This window comes from Rattus norvegicus, chromosome 12, assembly GCF_036323735.1.
Source record: "Rattus norvegicus strain BN/NHsdMcwi chromosome 12, GRCr8, whole genome shotgun sequence".
Taxonomy (NCBI): Eukaryota; Metazoa; Chordata; class Mammalia; order Rodentia; family Muridae; genus Rattus; species Rattus norvegicus.
In genome coordinates, this window is record NC_086030.1 from 43,139,802 (window position 1) to 43,159,410 (window position 19,609).

The following is a 19,609-nucleotide window of genomic DNA, read 5'->3' on the forward strand; positions in this document are numbered from 1 at the left end:
CGTTACAGGAGAGCTTAAAGAGCTTGGGAAGGAAGCAGCAGCCTCCTGGTTCTTCTGTTGGTGGTTTTTATTGGTGGTGATGGTGGTAGTGGTGGTGGATTTTGTCATGATATGGGGATGGTAATAATATAATGGTTATGACAATGTTGGTGATCATGATGGTGATGATGCTTGTGATGGTGGTGTTTGAGATGGTGATGGTATCGATGGTGATGATGAGGGTGATGATGATGGTTATGACAAAGGTGATAGGGGTAATGAAGGTGATGGCAGTGGTGAAGACTGTGGTGGTGGTGGTGGTGGTGGTAGTGGTATCAGCAGTATTTTTGGTTTTCTTAGACATGGTCTCATGTCCAAAGCTGCCTTCAAACTCATTATATGTTAAGAGCCAAGAGTAGCCTTGAACTCCTGATCCTAATGCTACCGTCTCCCAAATGCTAGAATTATGAGCATGGGCTACCATATTCGACCTTCCTGAGTCTTTCATTTTCTTCATGCTCTGGTTCAAATATCACAGCCCTAATGGTTCAGTATACCCCATCAACAAACATCATATCTCACATCCCCTTTAAGCATCTACTTGCCATCTACAAGCCTTGGGCTCGCTGCTTCTTCTCCCTCCACCCTCTGCTCCAAGACCACGCTGGCTCTCTCATTGTGCCCCAAACTAGAAAGACTGGCTTGCTCACCCCTACTACCCAGGAATGTGATGTTATTTGGAAATTGTGTCTGCTGACAGAATCAAGATCCTCGAGCAGTCCCCCATCTAACAACCAGGCACCCTTATCAGAAGGCGACAGGAAAGCTATATTGAGAAAACCTGGGAACATTTAATGGCCACTTTCTATATAGAGTGTCAATCACACAGGGCAGTGGTTCTCAACCCGTGGCTCACAACTCCTTTCAAGGTCAAACTACCCTCTCGTGGGAGGGGGGCGGGGAGTCACCTAAGAAATCACAGATATTTACAGCCTGACTCCTAGCAATGGCAAAATTACAGTTATGAAGTAGCAACAAAAATAATTTTGTTAGGGGGTCACCGCAGTCAGAGGAGCTGTTTAAAAGGGTCACAGCATTAGGAAGGTTGAGAACCACTGCCAGAGAGCCATGTCTCCACGTTTGCCTACTGTTACAAGCATGGGTAAACACATAGTACCACCCCCATCACCTTTTGTTTACCTGCGAGGGTGTAAGTTTCCCCCCCCCCTCCACTTAGCTGAGCATCCTTAAGTCCGGACACCCCCTGTAGAGGCACCAAGACCACGCAGTCATGGCTTGTGTCCAGTTTTTGCTGGATTCTCAATCACTGGTACACCTGGCAAGGATCCTGTGAATTTAGAAGGCCCTTAATCCCCCTGCCTGTGGGGTAACCCTGAGGATCATTAGAGACCTGTCTGCAGGCAATTAACTAATGGGAGAGCAATCAGAGCCTTCCATCAGAGTACCGAAGCCAAGCTTCCTCTGGATGTCTGAAAACAAAGCTTATCTTCAATGCAAAGGCCTCAAAACCAGGGAAATAAGCCCAAAGGCTCCAAGGACTGAACCAAACTCCTAGCTTCAGACTGCAGCTGGTGTAGACTCTCCCTACAGCCTCCTGGCATCCTCGGGGTAAGACCACACTTAGCTACTAACCTTTCTCCTAAATTGCCGGTCCGAGGGAGACCATTATTCTAATGAAATACCTCAGCCTGCATGTTCTTGGTTTCAGCTAAAAGGTTTCCTTCCTGAAGGTTCTGCTCCCAGCGCTGCCACCTTAATTCGGGGGTTTGCATGGGCGACTTCCTTCTGGCTTGTCTGGAGAGAATGTCGACGAGTTTCTTCCTATTCAATTTCATTTGCTTTATTTCCTAGTGTGGCTCAACATCTGGCTTAATGATGATGCAAACTAGAAAGGATAGAACCAGCCCCAAGAAAGGACCCGGGCAAGGGTTGGGAGGAGACAGGGGAAGGCTCGGCATCCTTCCGTCCCGGAAGGACCCTTGGAGCCAGAAGGAAGAGCTCAGACCTGGAGGGTGGCAGCCTCCATCTGAACCCGGAGCTGTAAGGGTCACAGCGCAAGATGCTTTCTCAGGAGGAGCTGGCTTTAAAAGAAGGGTTCTAGAACAGTGCAGACGTCTGAACCTGAGGGCACTTGTTCCAAGGAGGCGGCATGGTGAGAAGCCTCGTGGATACCTGAGGGATCAAGGATGATCACGTCACTCATTCCGAGGTTCCTGCTTTGCACAGAAGGTCCGTCTGCCCTCTCAGCCAGCATCCGGGTTCCATCCCCCGGGGTCTCCAGATGGCCTTTCCAGGGCTCAGTCTGGCCCCAGAGAGTGCTTACTTCAGTCCTCCCAGTGCCTGACGGTTTTATGTTTTGTTTTCTGCATGTTTTTCTGCTGAATAGTGGGGCCAAATAAAATGGGAAGTTTTAGCTGAAACTGACCAACACATCTCAGAATGTCAGACAGCCTGTCCCAACAGGTGATAACGAGTTGGTGTCTCGGCTGTGACAAGACACCTGACTAAAGTCATTTAAGGAAGGAGAGGTTTAATTGTGGGCTCTGGTTTGAAGGCTGAGATCCTTCGTAGCAAGGAAGGTATGCCAGGCAGGGACAGGATCTGGAGACAGATGGTCACATTGTGTCTGCAGTCCCGGAAGCAGAGAGCTCTGTTGGGGTACCCTTCTTGTTGTAGCCTGGCACACCACCAAGCCCATTTCCAGGGTCTGCCCACCTTTAGGACAAGTTGTCTAATCTCAATTAAGCTTCTATGTTTCTACTGTGATTCTAGAACCTGTTGAGCTGACAACATCAGTTATCAGGGACCCCTTTCCATACGGCGGCCATTGCTGGCTGATGGGGGAACCACTTTGTCCCCCTCACAGACCATTCTGTGTTCCTGCATCTAGGGAGCAGTGTCATTTGAAACATGTGCACACATACATACACATACATGCATATACATGCACACATAGACACACAATTCACACACGCTCGTGTACACACACACACACACACACACACACACACACACACACTTTGTAACAGGCCATTCAACCGTCCTACTTCTTTTATAGGAGCAGATCAAAGGTCACCATCTCCACAAAGATATCTAGGTTCCTCTTAGAATAATGTCCCCCTGCCCTTCCTGCAGGTGTGTGTCCCATTTGCTTAACTCATTTGGGTACAACAACTCTATCTAGGTTAACTGACTAATTTCATTCATCCCTCAGGACTCAACACAGAGGCCTCCTCCAGGAAGCCTTCCCCCATTGTTCCCTCCTCCAACTCCAGACCGCTTTCCCCAACCCTGGACTGAAAAGGGCTTCGTGGCCTCTCCTGTTGGACTGACAGCCCTTGAGAGGACAGAGGGTGATGCTCCTGAACCAGAGCGGGAAGGAGGGGTCTCTCGAGAGGTGTTCCCAGAATCAAAGAGGCGATATCAGATGCCAGTAACAGGAACCAGCAGGAGGAAGGGAAGACGGGCCAGGAGGTGGGATGGAGCACGGAGAGCTGGAACCTGTAGGTCTGGGTGACGTCAAGTGTTCTGAGAAAGCTGCTGGAAGGAGGAGACCCGAGTCCTAGGAAGGCAGGAGCAAGCATGTTGGTGAGCTTCTGTCTTTGATGGAGACAGTGGGGTGTGTCCCCTGTGGGGCTGTGGCTGTGGAAGCTGGCTTGACTCAGCTAAAGGTTTAGCCACTGCATTCCTCCAGCAGAGGTTGGCCAGCAGTCTATGTGTCCTCCCATACAGCTCCCAGGAGTTACAGTGGTGGCCGAGGAATCCCAGAGGTGATGGAGTGAGGTGACCCAAGGTCTCAATGGAAAAGAGAGAGCCAGGGCTCCATTCCTTGTGAGCTTGGCTCCCAGGGTGCTGGTCTTGGTGACTCTGGGTTCAAGACTGAGCTCTGTGTTATCCGGGAAGAAGACAGAATCATGACCCACAAGATGATTTAGCCGCCAAGGAGTGAGACTCATGGACCCGCTCCTGACTACTCTGGTCCTCAGAGGAAAGAGATCCCTAAGTGCCTCCAGCTGGGTTCAGCATCAGCCCCTCCTCCCAGGTTCCCACCCTGTCAGGGCTGTAAATATCACCAGGCAATCCCGAAGCGATCAGTAGGTGAATCTCCCTTCCCTTCCTCCCTCTTTCTTACCAGCACTAAGCTCAATTCCACAGAGCCCTTGCCGGTACCTGGACACGAAGCCCTCACCCAAGGCCACAGAATGGAAATAGCCTAGCAGAAAGCCCCCACGGGTTATCTTGGGGGGGGAATGTGACCTACGTAAAGATGATGATGTTGTCCCGTGTAAGCCCCCAAACAAGTCCTAGGACATGGTGTCTGGTCAGGTGCTACGACCCTGAGGCCACCCTCTCTGCCTGCAGGTAGCTTGGGCAAAGTCATAGCAGGGGCCTTGTGGGCTTAGGGCAGCTGACTCCCCCCCCTCCTTTTCCTCCTCCCCACCTCCTCCTCTTCCTCCTCTTCCTCCTCCTCTTCCTCCACCTCTACCCACTGCTGCTGCGTGAGAAGCCTTGACCGCACCCGCCGCCTGCTGTCGTGCCTGCCGCCGCCACCCTCCTGGCCTCCCGTCCAGGCCACCACGCGGCCCCGCAGACTCGGCGGCGCCAGCGCACCTGCAATAAGGCGGCGGGCCGCGGCTGCGCTGATAAGAGGTGTGTGTGTTGGCGGGGGTAGGGGGTGGGGGGCAGGCAGGATGCCTCCCCTCCTCCTCCAGCACCGCTAATGGACTTGCCGATGTCGCCTCCTGCCTGCCTGGGCTTCTTTCTGGTCCCTCCAGGATGTCTCTCTTCCGCTCTCTGATGCTATACCCGCCCCCCCCCCCACACACACACACTTCCCTCTCTCCAACTTCTCTCTCAGATTTGCTTTCACCTGTGTCACCGGCCCCCTCTAATCCCTTTTCCCCGCCCCTACCGTTTTCCCACCCCATGTCCCTGCCTGTCCCCCTGAGCCTGGTCTCTAGACCCTGAGACCCTTCCTCCACCGCCGCTGGAGCTCCGGAGTTAGACCCCTGCGGCTGGCTCAGCAGGTGTCCTGACATCAGTGGGCAGGACCCGCCCACCTGGGGCCTTTCATCTGCGGCTCCCTCTGCTGCCCTTCACAAACAGTGATTAAGACTCGCCTGGGGGCAGGTCGTGAGATAAGGCAGTCTGGCTGTTCAGTTATTTTCCTTATTAATATGCAACCCCTCCTCTAAATGAGTTTAGTGCAGGGAACAGGTCCCCGGACAAACGACGCCCCAGAGATTAAGGTCTCTGCGGTGCACAGGCAGGAGATGGCCTTCTGATAGAGCAGGAACCGGTTTCTGATGCTTCTCTTCTCCAGAGCAGCCTCAGCTCCCAGCTTAGGAACTACCTTTCATTCTGCTGTCCAAGCAGGGGTCCAGACACGACGGGTTTCCAGGCACGGCCCCCGGCAGAGAACCAGAGGTGCCCGTGGGAACACAACCCCTCACCTAGACACATCCAGTTCTGGTGTGTGGCATCTCTTGTGGTGCCTTGGCTGGGCCACTTGGCAGAACAACCTCAGGAGTTGGACCCAGGGCCAAACCATTGTTGATGAGATTGTGCCACTAGTGTGTGCCCAAGTCGCAGCGGGCTTGCCTTCCGTCGGAAGTTCACATCCAATGGTCTTCCCAAATGGATTTCTTCCCCAAGATGCTCAAACAGGGATATTTCTCACACCTGCTCTGGTGGAAGCAGTCACTGGTTCCCCTGCAAGCAAAGGCAGAGGGGGACTGGGTGCTTTCTAGCATTGGTACCGCTGGGGAAGGTTAAAAAAGGAACGCCGGAGCCAGCTAAATGGCTCAGAAGGTAAAAGAGCTTGCCACCAAGCCCGGTGTGTTGAGTTCAACGTTGGAGAGACAGACACACATGGTGGAAAGAGAATCAGCTCCTGTCAGGGTGTTCTCTGACTCTGGCAAGAGTGCGCCTGCACATGCGGGCACACACACACACACACACACACACACACACACACACACACGTTGTATACACATAGAGGCCTCATGCCCCTGAGTACTTTCCCAACTCTGCCTCTAGTAAAAAACCACAGACCTAGCAGCACCTCTCTTCAGGGTTCTCACGAAGCTTCAGCTGTAACCTAAGAATCTAAGGATACCAAGAGTTCTTTTTAAAAGATGGGGTTTGGCTTTGTAGCTCAGGCTAGCACAAGCTCCTGATTCCCCTATCTTGGTTGCCAGAGTTCTAAGACCACAGGCCAAGCCTGCCTCGGGGGCCTCAAGATTCCACATGCCTCATGACCACACAGTTCATCACAGGGGGGACCTGCGGGTGTCTTTACTCCAGATTTCAGGCCATTCTCCCTGAACCACATCACTGGTTTTCCTGTTGTCTACTTGTTCCTTGTTAGAGAGGAAGCAAGCTTTAAAATACACATACATATGCATACATACATACATACACACATGTATACACATGCACACATACATATACATACATGTAAAATACTCACATACTCATGCACATATACGCATACATACATACACAGGCCCACATACCTATTCAATATGTACACATACATACACATGTCTATATATACATTCATACATACATAGGCAAACATACATATATACATACATTTACATGCATATATGATGTATATATACACACACATAAATATATAATTATATACACACATCTAAAACAAACACTTTCACAGACACAAAACTAACTGTATTAAAAACAAAGTAACCTGTTATCTGAAAGCTGAAGATTTGAGAGGTTTTTGTTTTTTGTTTTTTTTTAACCCAAAGGAACAAAAATACAATCAAAACCTTCAAAACTTAACTACAAAAACACTACATTTTCTCATGACTTGCAGATATTTGAAGAGATTTTTTTTGACAGCCCAACTTTCTTTGTCACTGCAAACTACCCCCCTCCCCATTTAATAATGGCCGACCGATAAACTGAAATAAAACAGACCGTGCTTGAATCCAGATCCCAGGTAGATAAAAATTCATCATGGAGCCGGATTTTCTATTTATATGAGGTATTTTATTTTATTTTATTTTTATGTGTGTTCATGTGACACTTGTGTGTGTAGGTCAGAGGACAACTGGCTATAGCAGCTTCTCTGTTTCCTCCATGTGGGTCACGTTCATGCCGCTAGGTTTGGCCGCTGTCGTAGAAGTCTTTACCAGCTGAGCCATCTTGCCAAAGCCCTGTGTGAACTTTTTGTCTAATCAACGCCAGGAAGCAAAGTATAGAAAGTCCAGGAGATCTGAAGAGAATATTGAGTCTATAAATCAAACTCCTTGTCATCAAAGATCAAGATCTTGCTAATAACTGAATTGCGGGAGGAGCCTGCACTGTCTCCGAGGAAGAGGGACCGCCGCCGAGTTGGCGGTTCTGACTGAGAGCGATAGCCGGGGGAGAGCCTGCGGCAGAGAAATCTAGAATGTGATTACACATGGACCACGGCTCACACTCTGATCTTGGATAAGTAGGTTAACCACGTGGTGTCCTGTTCTCCCATCTGCGAGATGGAGAGATAAGGCTGGGCTGTTGGGTCCGGCGTGCAGATAACTTCCGGAAAGCCCTTTGAGCTTCTTGGAACTAGCAGCTGAGATATGAAGAGGCGCCAGTGTGGTGGCGAGCGGCACGATCCGGGTTCAGCCTGGGTAGCTGCAGTCCCTGAGCTGGAGCAGAGCTTCAGGGCACCCCCTCCTGGCCTCAGCCTCCCCTCCTTCCCTGACCTACTCCTACTTTCTCAGGATTGTGCTCCTGTCGTTCATTTTAGCTCCCGCCCTTCTGACCTCTTCCATATCAACGCCTACCCCAGCCCTGATACACCTTCACATCCCCAACGTCCTCCTCGGCCCATAAGAGCCATTCTGTCGTATCGAGTGCTCCCCGGGATGAGAGTTTCAAAAAACAACCCTGACTCATCTTCGAGAGAACTCTACTGGGTGAAGCCCTTACTATCCTCCTCTGACATATTTTGAGACTTTCTCTAACACATTCCATTAAGATACAACTCTCCCAACACTGGGGGGGGGGGAGGGCGGGGGAGGGGAACAGAGTTAAAAGGTCACAAGTTCAAGGCCAGGCTGAGCTGCCTATCAAGGAACTGTCTCAAAACACAAAACCTTTCTGACTTAACTGTATATACTCCATCTTTAGCGCTTTCGCCGAAGATGGGTCAGACAGGGTTCCCTTGACCCGGATTCTCAGGTGATCTCTCTGAGAGGCCCTCAGAGTCTCCGCAGATGGGACGCACATCCCCTGAAACTGAGAGTGCGTTTCCATGTCCCTGGTATCTCCAGGGTCTTTGACACCTGGAACCAATGAAGCACTCAAAACTTCAGTCTGTCACCTAAGTTTGTCTTGCTCCAACCCAAGTCGCAACCCCAGCCTACAGAAGGCTCTACCTAGGGTGTCAGGAGCTCAGTCCTCCTTACCATCCTTGAAGGAGTCTCCATTTGACGAGCGGGTGGGAAAAGAGGGTGGCGGGTGATGGGATAGGCTTTGAAGAACCCAGCCCAGAAGTAGGGACCGTTACTGACTCCCAGGGTCTTACCTCATAATGATCACTAGTTTCCCCCATTTCCCAGAGATGCTGGGAGAAATGACGCCAGATATCCTGCCCCCAGGTGGAAAAAGCAACAAGTTTGGGAGTGAGGGGGGGGGGTGACAAGACTTGAGGTAGTAAAATGGACAGGGAGCCCCCCAAAATCCTCCAATGGTGTTGGATACTTCCCAAGCATTTGTCCTCTCCCACCCCACCTCGCTTTCCCTCTTCTCTCAAAGCCTCTGACTGTTGACCCGCTGTGTCTTCCAATCATACATTTAATTACACAGGGTCATAAAAAAAAATAGGGGCTCACAGTTTTAATCCCACCACGGAAAAAAAGAGGAAGCAGACAGAATCTCAGGGAGTTTGGAGACAGCCTGGTTTACGCAGTTCCGGGCCAGTCACAGGGATACCCAGTGTCTCTCACACTCAAGAAGAAAAAGAGGGAACGTGGGAATCCACTGACAGCCCAAATGTTTCCTGCCCATGTCACTAAGAATTACCAGTAAAGGGCTTGAGTTATGGGGAAACCATGTTTTGGTTTTCCTGACAGCGTTCAGTTTACAACGAGGGGGACCTTAGCTCAGTCCATGCGGCTCACAGACACCTTAGGGGTTATAAATGAGCCAAGGAATAAATAAAAGAAAGAGTGAAGCCCCCCTTCCAATACTGAACCAATGACTGGATGAATGGATGAACGAATGAAAGAATGAATGCGTGATTCTATCATCAAAAGTCTGTAATGCATGATGCTACCAACAAGCCTGTTATCACAGAGATGGCTATGAGAAAAACCACATGCTTTGAGAAATGTGCTTATGACACACACACCACACCCCTCCCTCTGTACCCTTATCTTGGGTATCCCACACCCTCTCCCTCATAACTCCTGTTATCTGCTCACCTCAGGGATAAAATGGATTGCACTCACGAGGTAAAACTGACGTCATAAAAGCCATGACCCTCTCCAGCTTCTGCCCTGCCTTCCATTCGGTGCAGGGTTTGCTGAACGCTGAGTTATGATTCAAAGATGAAATATCCCCCACAGGCTGGTGCATTCAGGGCTGGACCCTCGTGGGGCCAGCACCACTTTCGAAGGTGCTGCAAGCTTTAGTAGATGGGGCTTGCCCGAAACACACACCAACGGCAGCCCTTGACTTAGGCCTGGTGCCCAATGCCTGCCTTGCTCTGGTTCCTCTCCTTCTAAAGACAGGGGTCTAAATATCAATAAACTATGGACTGAACTCTCAGAAACCATGAGCCAAAACCCATCTAACCTGTCTTTCCCCCTTTTAAGTTGTTTCTGTTGGGTACTTTGGCATAGTGATGTCGAAGATACCAAAACAATACCCAGCTTAAACCAATTTATTTCAATTCACCCAGCAGGCCCCACTATGGGGCTCAGACCCTCTTTGGAACCTTTATCATGTCACTTTATCATCTGACCAATCTTGGATATATCAGGACGGTCCCAGGGATGCAGCCCCGAGTGAAGAACTCTGCAACTCCAAGCCTGTTCATGTGTTCATACAACAGACGCCATAGCTTTAGATCCCTGTCACGATGTGAAAACCCGGGCGACTTGATTTCTCTTCTTTTTCTCTTCACTACGTTTCTCCATGGCGTGTCCTTTTAAATTTTGGCTCTCAAAGAATCACGCACGATACGCATGTTCGCCAGTCTTTGCTCCTCTTCCGCTTTTGGTTTCCTCGTGTCTTACTAACCTCGTCTGTATGGAACTTCCACGAGGAAACTCTATTTCAAGCTCCACAAACTGGGTGGCTAGAGGTCCCCAATCAAAGTTCAGAAAGGAATAATATCTAAAGAGACCTGACCACTGTCAAGGGGTGGTCTGCGGACCAGCGGCCTCAGCTCTGCCCTCCCCAAACGTTAGGTCATTGCCAGAGAGAAGAAAGGTCAGGATTGGGTGTGTGAGGAAGTCGCCTAGGTCATGTTTAAATATCAATATGTACTATGTGAATTAGTAGTGCCCCTGCTCTGTGAGTCTCTCCATAAATGGCCCCAAATTAGATAGAGTTAGAAGCAGTTTCCAGCTATATTTGAGATTACGAATATGTTTGACGGGGCTGGAGAGATAGCTCGACAGTTAAGATCACTGGCTATTCTTCCAGAGGACCCAGGTTCAATTCCAAGCACCCACATGGCAGTTATATAACTGTCTGTAACTCCAGTTCCAGGGAACATAACACCCTCACATAGACACACATGCAGGCAAAACACCAACCAAAGCTCATAAAAGAAAATGTCAAAGAGACATTTTAGAGACATGGTTCTCAACTTATAGGTCACGACCCCTTGGTGGGGGTGGCATATCAGATATCCCGCATATCAGATATTTGCATTATGATTCATAACAGTAGCAAAATTACAGTTAAGAGGAAACAACAAAAATAATTTATGGTTTGGAGGTGTTTGTCACACAACATGAGGAACTGTATTAATGGGTCACAGCATTGGGGAGGTTGAGAACCACTGCCTTAGAGAGCTTCTGTTTTACACACACACACACACACACAAACACACACACTAGAGGCATTTTGGACAAAGAAGACTAGAACTACGTACAATTAGAGGTCTGGGAGATGGAGCATGGACCTTGGGACATGATTCAAGCTACCACATATGGCTTCTTATGTGGGTTCTATGCCTCTAACTCAGGTCCTCATGTGTGAGTAGTCCCAGAGATGGAGAGACAGAAACAGGGGGATCCCTGGGACTCCAAACTTAGGTTACAGGTCAGTTAGAAGCCCTGATTCAAAAACCCAAGGTGCATGGTGCCTGAGGACTGACACCCAAGTTGACCTCTAACCTCCATCAATCATTTGAACTACCTTGAAGATGGAGAAAAACTGGCTAAACAGGTGGTACTGAGAGGCAAGGGATGGGGAAGCCGCACCCCAAGTCTTGACTGAAGATTACCTGCTCAGAAAACAGTAGGAAAGGGGAGGGAGTTCCAGTATTTCAGGGCACCCTGCTTTACCTCAAGACACCTCTTGTCAAGACACATCCTGACCACTGCAAGGCAGATGGTGTGTTGCTTTGGGGCATTTCCTTATTCAGTGATTCCCCTGTTTTTCTGTTGTCTCCAAGAGGGTAGAATGAGGTCTGTGTTTATTCACAGACATAAGAAATTTCCAGCTGACCTTGAATGGGCCATCATTTCTAGATCTGCCTCAGTTTCATCATATCTACAAGATGAAGACTCCAGGGCTAGAAGCTAGGTAGCTCCCAGCAGGAAGCTTGCAAGAATGTGTTAAGGCCTCCGGAGAAGTAAAATAGGTTTGCTTTCCAGGCCCAGGGGCTCATATCTGCCAGCCTAGGAGGTGGAGGAAGGAGAAGCGGGAGCTGAAGTCCAACCTTGAGTGCATAGTGAGTTCTAGACCCTGCCTCAAAAAGCTAATGAATTAATGCACCAATAAACAAACAAAACAGGGGTCAACAGAAGAAACTATTGTATAAAACATGTACATTGTATCAAGAAATAAATGTTCACAAGTATCTCGTGATACTCGTGGAGAGAATGCACTTCAGTGGAAGCATCCAGTTCAGAAAGGACTTATTATCTTGGGGAACTGTCAGCCTCTTGCCAACAAAACTAACAACATTCTTGTTCTTATTTGGAGGCAGGGTGTTTCTGAAAGCCCAGGTCGACCCAAAATTCACAATCCTCCTGTCTCAGCCTCCAAGTGCTGGCATGACTGGCACTTACCACCTTCCCCAGACCAATCAGCAACATGGTGGCACACAGAACATTCCTAGGCCTTTCTTCATAAGATGTGGGGAAAGGCCCTGCAGGGGTCAGGCATGGACGCCAGCCAAACAGTGGCTTCCAAGATCCAGGACCTTGGGCAAGTTACATAACCTCTTGTACCTTCATCTTCTTATCTCTAAATGGGGGATTAAATTGTACTAAGCTCGTTAGCCTTGCGGTGAGGTGTAATTGGCTTAATTAACACCTAGCATGTCGGCAGAGTGGCAAGCCATCATGAAGGGCCCGTGCTAGCTCCCGTCACTGAAATGGCTTCTTCACCTACAGATACTCCATGATCCAAATGCTCCCACCCATAGGCTGCAGCCTGCCAGTCACTGATGGCATCAGGGCGTCTATGAAGCAGGCACCCTGAGCCAGTATCCTCCCCCCCTGAGACCAATACCTCCCTCCTCTCCTAGACTGCCCGACCCAGACAAGAAGCACAGCTTTCTAAATCTATTGGCAAGACTTCCTCCACAGCTGTACTTCACGATCTCTCATTAGATATATCAATATGCACTCATTATTCCAATCGAGTATTTCCCAACATCCACGCACTATGCTAGCTCACGGGCTCATCCTTATCATAATGTATGGATTACATACGTGTAGGTATGTGCTGAGCTCTGCATGTTTTATGCGTGCTCATACTCGGGCTCCATAGTTAGCTGCTTATTCACAACTTCTCTTCTCGAGGATCTGAGAATGTATGGTTTCTTCCTATCCAAACACACCGGATGAGAATCTCATCCTGACGGGAAGCAACTAGGTATGTCCTGGGCCAACTCCCACCCCTTGACTCTCTCTCTCGTTTGTACAGAATGTCCTCGATGCATATACACTATCATCCTGTGAGCGTCTCTTCTTGGTTATTGCATCAGCTTCCTCAGGCCTGCGCTTTCCTCCTGCCCACAGTTTCAGGTGTCCACTGCGGCTCTTGCACCACACTCTTCTCAGAAAAAGGAGGCTGCCGGATGTATAGAATAAGCTCGGATCCAATGGGAGACTGGCACCTTAAAATCATCTCTTACTTTGGTGGCAAAGAAAGGGTGTCAATCAGTTGGATAGACCGCCCCCCACCCCCGGAAACATAGTTCTGTGATGTGCAAAGAGAATAATAGGTTTTCATTTTGATACAACTTAACAAAGCTTTAGTTTTTTATTATCTTATTACCCTCCCCAACCTCTTTCTCTGTGTGCGTGTGTGTGTGTGTGTGTGTGTGTGTGTGTGTGTGTGTGTGTGTGTATGCATGATTTCTGGTAACAGCATACACATCAGAGGGTAACTGGGGGGAGAGGGGAATCAATTCTTTCCTTCTACCATGTTGATCCTGGGGAATCAAACTCAGATGGCCACCGTTGGCAGCACACACTTTTACCTGCTGAGCCATCTCACTGGCCCTTGACTCACGGATACATATTAACTGAGCCCCTACTACGTTTCCAACCTTGAGCTGTGTTTCAAGCCTCTGTGTTGCTGAGACTTGCACTCAGAAAGCCATGCAGGCAAGCAGGATTTGTGAGATGAAGAGGCCCCTTCCACAAAGTGTTCTCATCTAGTCAGGAGAGAGAGAGAGAGAGAGAGAGAGAGAGAGAGAGAGAGAGAGAGACAGAGACAGAGACAGAGACAGAGAGACAGAGAGAGAGCGCAGTCCAGTGTGGCACTTGTTGTGCACTGTGTCAGGAGTCTACTCTCAGGTGACCTGCATGCAAACCACACACAAGTGACCCGAGTTTCCCCAGCCTCAGTTTCCACACTCCCAACCTCATGGAGACCATCATGCAATCGCAACAATATTGCAGTTTGAAGAGCTGAGGAAGGAGCCTCTCTTGAGGAAATGCCTCCATGAGACCTAGCTGTAAGGCATTTTCTCAATTAGCGATCAGAGGTGTGAGGGCCCACTGTAGGTGGTGCCGTCCCTGGGCTGGTGGTCCTGGGTTCTATAAGAAAGCAAGCTGAGCAAACCAGGGAAAGCAAGCATCTCTCTGTGGCCTCTGCATCAGCTCCTGCTTCCTGACCTGCTTGAGTTCCTGTCCTGACTTCCTTTGGTGATGAACAGCAATGTGGAGGTGTAAGCTAAATAAACCCTTTCCTCCCCAACTTGCTTCTCGGTCAGGATGTTTGTGCAGGAATAGAAACCCTGTCTAAGATATCTAGTGAGTGGCAAGAGATTGGAAGAATATCAGTTTAAAGTGCAATTGTGGCTGGAGAGATGATTCTGCAGTTCAGGGCACTGGCTGCTCTTCCAGAGGACCCGGGTCAAGTTCCCAGCATCCCCTCGAAGGCTCACAACCATCTGTAACACAGCTCCAGGAGATCCAGTGCCCTCTTTTAGCCTCGGTGGGCACTGTGCCCACAAGGTAAACATACATGCAGGCAAACACTCACATGTGAAATGGAAATAAATACCTCTTAAAAGTACTATTGTTGAGTTTGATGAAAAGACTTTGTGAAGTTTTTCGTTTGTTTGTTTGTTTTTTCCAATGGAGGTTTGAGCTTTTCTGATAGAACTGACTTGGTCTTTTGTATTTTTATGTTGAAAATAAATGGTTGTTTTTGAAAGCTTTGAAGTCCGACTATTTAATACCTGTTTTCTCTTAAAGATGGACTGAGGGTGTCCTGGGCCACCAGGTCCTCGTGTTTCCCAGGACAGTTCTTGACAAAAAGGAGTGCCTGCTCAACCTCTGGGATTTCACATGTACACATGTGATATGCCTGTATGTGCCCATGTGGTGGCCTCCTAAAACAGCCAGCACCTACCCAGTGGCACACAGCCTCCCTGTGGTGGGTTCTCAGACTCTCTGAGAGAGGGGACTACTGTAGCCACGCCCCCTCATTTGCATGGCCCTATAGGGCTTGGTTCCCAGAACCTGGACCACGCCCCTGTCATTGGGTGGGATGAATTCAGACAACCCCAGTATGCATGCCACTATCAAAGTCCTAGGTTCCACATCGGCTCAGTCCTCACCTTCCGACCTAGCTTTCCTGCGACTGTCACATGTCCCGGTGTCTGAGTCCCTTCGCTTCCAAACAACTCCTCTGACTCATTCCCAAGCTTGATCTTTACTCCTGGGCGAGTCTAGGTTTCCCCCTGAGCTCCCAGGCAACAGAAAGCAAGGATTCAGACAACCAGGAGACGCTTCATGTTTCAGACCTCCTTTCTGGAAAGACCCTTTTCATTCTGTAGTAGAGAAAACATTTCTCTGAAGAGAGTTGCTATCGGGAGGAGATGCGGGAGGACAATGGTGATAGGGATGATGGTAATATTGGTGATGATGGTGATGGTGGTGGACATGCCAACGATGGGGGGTGACGCTAGTGGCAATGGAAACGTTGGGGCTGACGATAAAATAACAGACACAGTCTCCCGATGGAGCCCGTACCACATACTACGTGTCAGACGTTTCTTCACTCCTGCAGGGTAAGCACAAGTAGAAATAAGAAAACTGAGTTGAGCGGAGAATCTGTGATTTGTTTTTCCCGAGACCCTTCAGAAATGGTCTCTAAATGAAAGATCCCAGTTGAGCGTCCTTCGTGTTCTTAAGCTATGTGAAGGCTACTCTGGGAAACAAACACAAGTAATAGAGGGCTCTTGGAGCCCGGGGTGATGGCTGCTGGTCAAGCATTAGGGCCCCAGTTCAATCTGCAGAACAAACAGGAAAAGTCAGATGTAGTGTACACACTTGTAATTTTAGCACCAGGAAGTGGAGACAAGAGGATCCCCTGGGGGCACGCCAGCTAGTTTAGCAAACGAGTGCACTCCAGGTCAGTGACTCTGTCTCCAAATACCTCGTGGGGCCAGTGAGGTGGCTCAGGATTACCTGAGTTCAATTCCCAGGATCTGCAATGCAGAGAATTAGATGTCTACCAGTTGTATGTGTGTACACACACACACACACACACACACACACACACAGAGAGAGACAAAGAGAGACAAAGAGAGACAGAGACAGAGAGACAGAGAGAGACAGAGACAGTCAGAGTCAGAGACAGAGAAAGAGAGACACACAGAGAGGTAATATAAAGATTATCATTGACTGGAGCTGTACAAATCCTAGCCCAAGATGTCTTCAAATACTAGATGTAGACAAGTCCCCTCAAACATGGCTGCCAGTGTCCTGAGGCTTAGATAGCCACCCCTACTTCCCAATTTGCCCAAGCAGGGACACCACACAGATACGACGCATGCGCACATGTGCGGACCTTCTACCATCTTTGCCATTGAGATTATTTTATCCCATCGGCCCCTCTGTTTCTTTTCATCTCCATAGCGAGGGCGCCACCACACCCCGCTTCCTGGAGCATGCTTCTCTGTGGTTGAACCCTTTGACTTATTAATAAACCTAGCATGGCCTCCGCCCCCTCTGGGGGAGATAACGAACTGCCCCACTTCCCGCATCAAATTGTCTCTGTGTCACATCAGTGGCGCCACGGAGGTGACTGGCGCCACTGTTCCCGTGCTCCTCCCAGGTGGGGCAAAGAGGGTGAAGTGACGCGTGTGTCTACAGAGGGACCGATTGTGCCCAATACTTGGAGGCTTGTAAAAGGTGCTATATAAATCAATTATTAATACTAATCAGGGTGTGATTGTACAGCTGAGAGGAGGAGGGGGCCCGTGCATAGACACCACACCCTCCTTGATACAGCCCTCAAGAGCCAGGAAGCTCTCAGAGAGGTGAGAAGACATGATCCCCGAGTGATAAGAACATCCCACCTGGCGCTGTGCAAACTCCGCTCAGCAGCACCACCTTAATAATAAAGAAAGTTCTAGAACCTCAGGAACGTGAGGCGCCGACAGTCTCAGCGCTTTTCCTAGTGGTGGACCCTTTCTTGAAGCCAGGACACTTAGTCACCCTCACAGGACTCCTGGAGGAAGAAATGATCCCTACCGGGACATGCGGGTCGTGAGTGAGCATTGGTTTCTTCTAAGCATGGGAGACTCTGAGCTCGGCTGAAACTTCCCGGTTCTCCTTAGGGTCCACTTTGTGAGCTTGGAATGACAGAAACCATTTTCTCATAGGATGGTTAGAATGTCTTGGTTTCTCGTTTATTCTTGAACATTCCATGACCTTGGATCGGATTGGTGGCCTAGTTGGGCATATACAAACGTCTCTGTGGACGGTATGAGAGTCACACGAACCAAACAAATAGAAGAAAACAGATATAACTCATCTACAGCACGTGCTGTCATATTTAAAACAGTGTGACTTACACCAATACCCTAAGCATTGAGTCTTTCTGTCCTAATAGAAAAATATATATAATTTAAAAAATTGAATGTTTACCAGACTAAGGTACCTAGGAATCTAAATCTCCGAGAACGGTGGCCTAGGAGGGAAGACGGAGTCTCAGGGAAGTATGGGGAGGCAGAGAAGCCCTTGGGAGAGCGCAGCAGTTATGATATAGACAGAAGACTCCAACTCCGAGAACACCCAATCTCCTTATTCAGGAAGGTGTAAACAATAAAGGCATTTGATAGGCAGAATAATGGCCCCCTCAAATGGCTACATCCTCGCCTCTGGTGTCCTGGGCGATGTGTTAACCTACACAGAGAATGGGACCCTGTAGGGGACATGATTCTGTATTCCGGGATAGACTGTGTCCTCGTGGGGTCCTTATTAGGGGAAGCCGGAGGATCCTGATCACAGATTGGATAACAAAACAGAGATTGTACCTGTGAATTGGCATCGGAAAACATGGTGGTTTCTAGCAGCCAAAGGGAGACGATGGCTTTTATCAGCTTACAAGTAAGGAAACAGTCGATGCCTTGTTCTTGCCAAGGTAGAGCTGTTTCGGTAGCTGTGGGCGGGGCCTGGGACTGTCCAGCTGGTTGACATCATCAGAGTGGGTCCCTGGACCACACACTTTGGGTTATAGAAGGAGAAGCCAACAGCATCAGTTAAATTCTACAACAGCCTTCTGATGAGAGGTGTCTGAGTGCATGGTGCCCCCGCAAACCCTTTCTGACACCGGAAGTGGCCGATGAAGTATTGAATCGTTTTGAGCTTCCGGTCTTCAGCCAGTGGCATATTTGGGGAGTTTTTGGAAGCTTATTGAGGAGGGACCTGGGCAGAGGAAGCAGGCCAGTCGGGGAGAGTCTCTGGTAGGCGTATTAGCTGTGGCACAATCTGCTTCCTGGCTGGCCATAACGTGAACACCAAGTCTTCACAGAGGAGCCCATCGCCGTGGTGTTCTTTCTGCCCAAGCATTTGGAGGGGAGCAACTACCAGGGGAAATCTCTGAAACTATGTGCCAAAACAAATCCAAGGAAACACAAGATAAGTTCCACAGGTACCCAGCATGGGGCGCGCCCCAACATAGCCAAATCTCTCTTCTGTTCAGACCCTGGCCAGCAAGGGCAGCTTTTGCCCCTTACATGGGCTTCCCTGTTCCAATGCCTCTGCGCTGAGCCCAAATCAAAGCACGTACAAGCCTGTTTTCATACATCTACCGCATGGGTCAGCACCCCACGCGGCTTTGCTTCTAAAGCCACTTTCAGAAAGTGAAGAGGGTGGGTCCGTAGAGAGGGCTCTATAAGTAAAGGCGACTGCCACCGGGCCTGGCATCCTGAGTTCGATCCCAGGTACCCCACATGGTGGAAAGAGAGAAACGACTCCCTAAAGTTATCCTCTGACCTCCACCCATAGGCCAGGATACTGGTATACACACACACACACACACACACACACACACACACACACACACACACACACACTGCACGAATAAACAAATATGTTTTGACTTTGTTTTATTTCTAATAAAACGAAGTGGGGTGGGAATTTGCACCTCTTATGCACCCAGCCTGCACCAGGCATGAACTGGTTGTTTTTCTTTGTCCAATATCCTCTCAAGAGCCCCAGGACAAGGGAGATGCAAGTCTAAGCCTCAGCTGGTTAAGGTTTACAGGGAGGAGAACATCTGCTCAAGGCCCTTAATAGGGCCTACAGATAAATGAGGACTCAGGGACCTCTCTCCCTGTTAGACAGGAACTCTGCTCTATCCCACTGGCTGAGAGAGTCAGTTTTCTTTGATCCACTGGGCTGGGCCGGCAGTGTAGTGCTGGCTCATAACCTCTCCTGAACTCCTCATATTTATTAACCGTGAATTTATCTCCCTGGAGAGATAGCGCTGTGGGTGAAGGGCCTCTGCCCACACCGGGGCAGGTCTTACCTGCTCTAAACAGGTGAGCCGGCAAGGAGGAGCCTCCTAATGATCTTCTTCCGCCCCAGCCCCCCGCCTCCGCCCCGCCCCCTTCCCTCGAGTTCAAACTTGGACTGTAAACATCAGCATCAGGACCAAA

At 49.4% G+C, this 19,609-nt stretch overlaps 1 long non-coding RNA gene across 2 annotated transcripts; it reads right to left on the reverse strand.

Moving 5' to 3' along the window:
* Positions 1–15,437: 15,437 nt before the first annotated feature.
* Positions 15,438–18,274, reverse strand: LOC134481198 (uncharacterized). 2 transcript variants are annotated; one of them, XR_010056545.1, is made up of 2 exons: positions 17,984–18,274; positions 15,438–15,723 (listed from the first exon to the last, which is right to left on the reverse strand). It is a non-coding gene; the product is annotated as an uncharacterized LOC134481198 (long non-coding RNA). The 2 variants fall into 2 exon arrangements; XR_010056544.1 differs by lacking the exon at positions 17,984–18,274 and adding an exon at positions 17,199–17,471.
* Between the last annotated feature and the right edge of the window lie 1,335 nt (positions 18,275–19,609).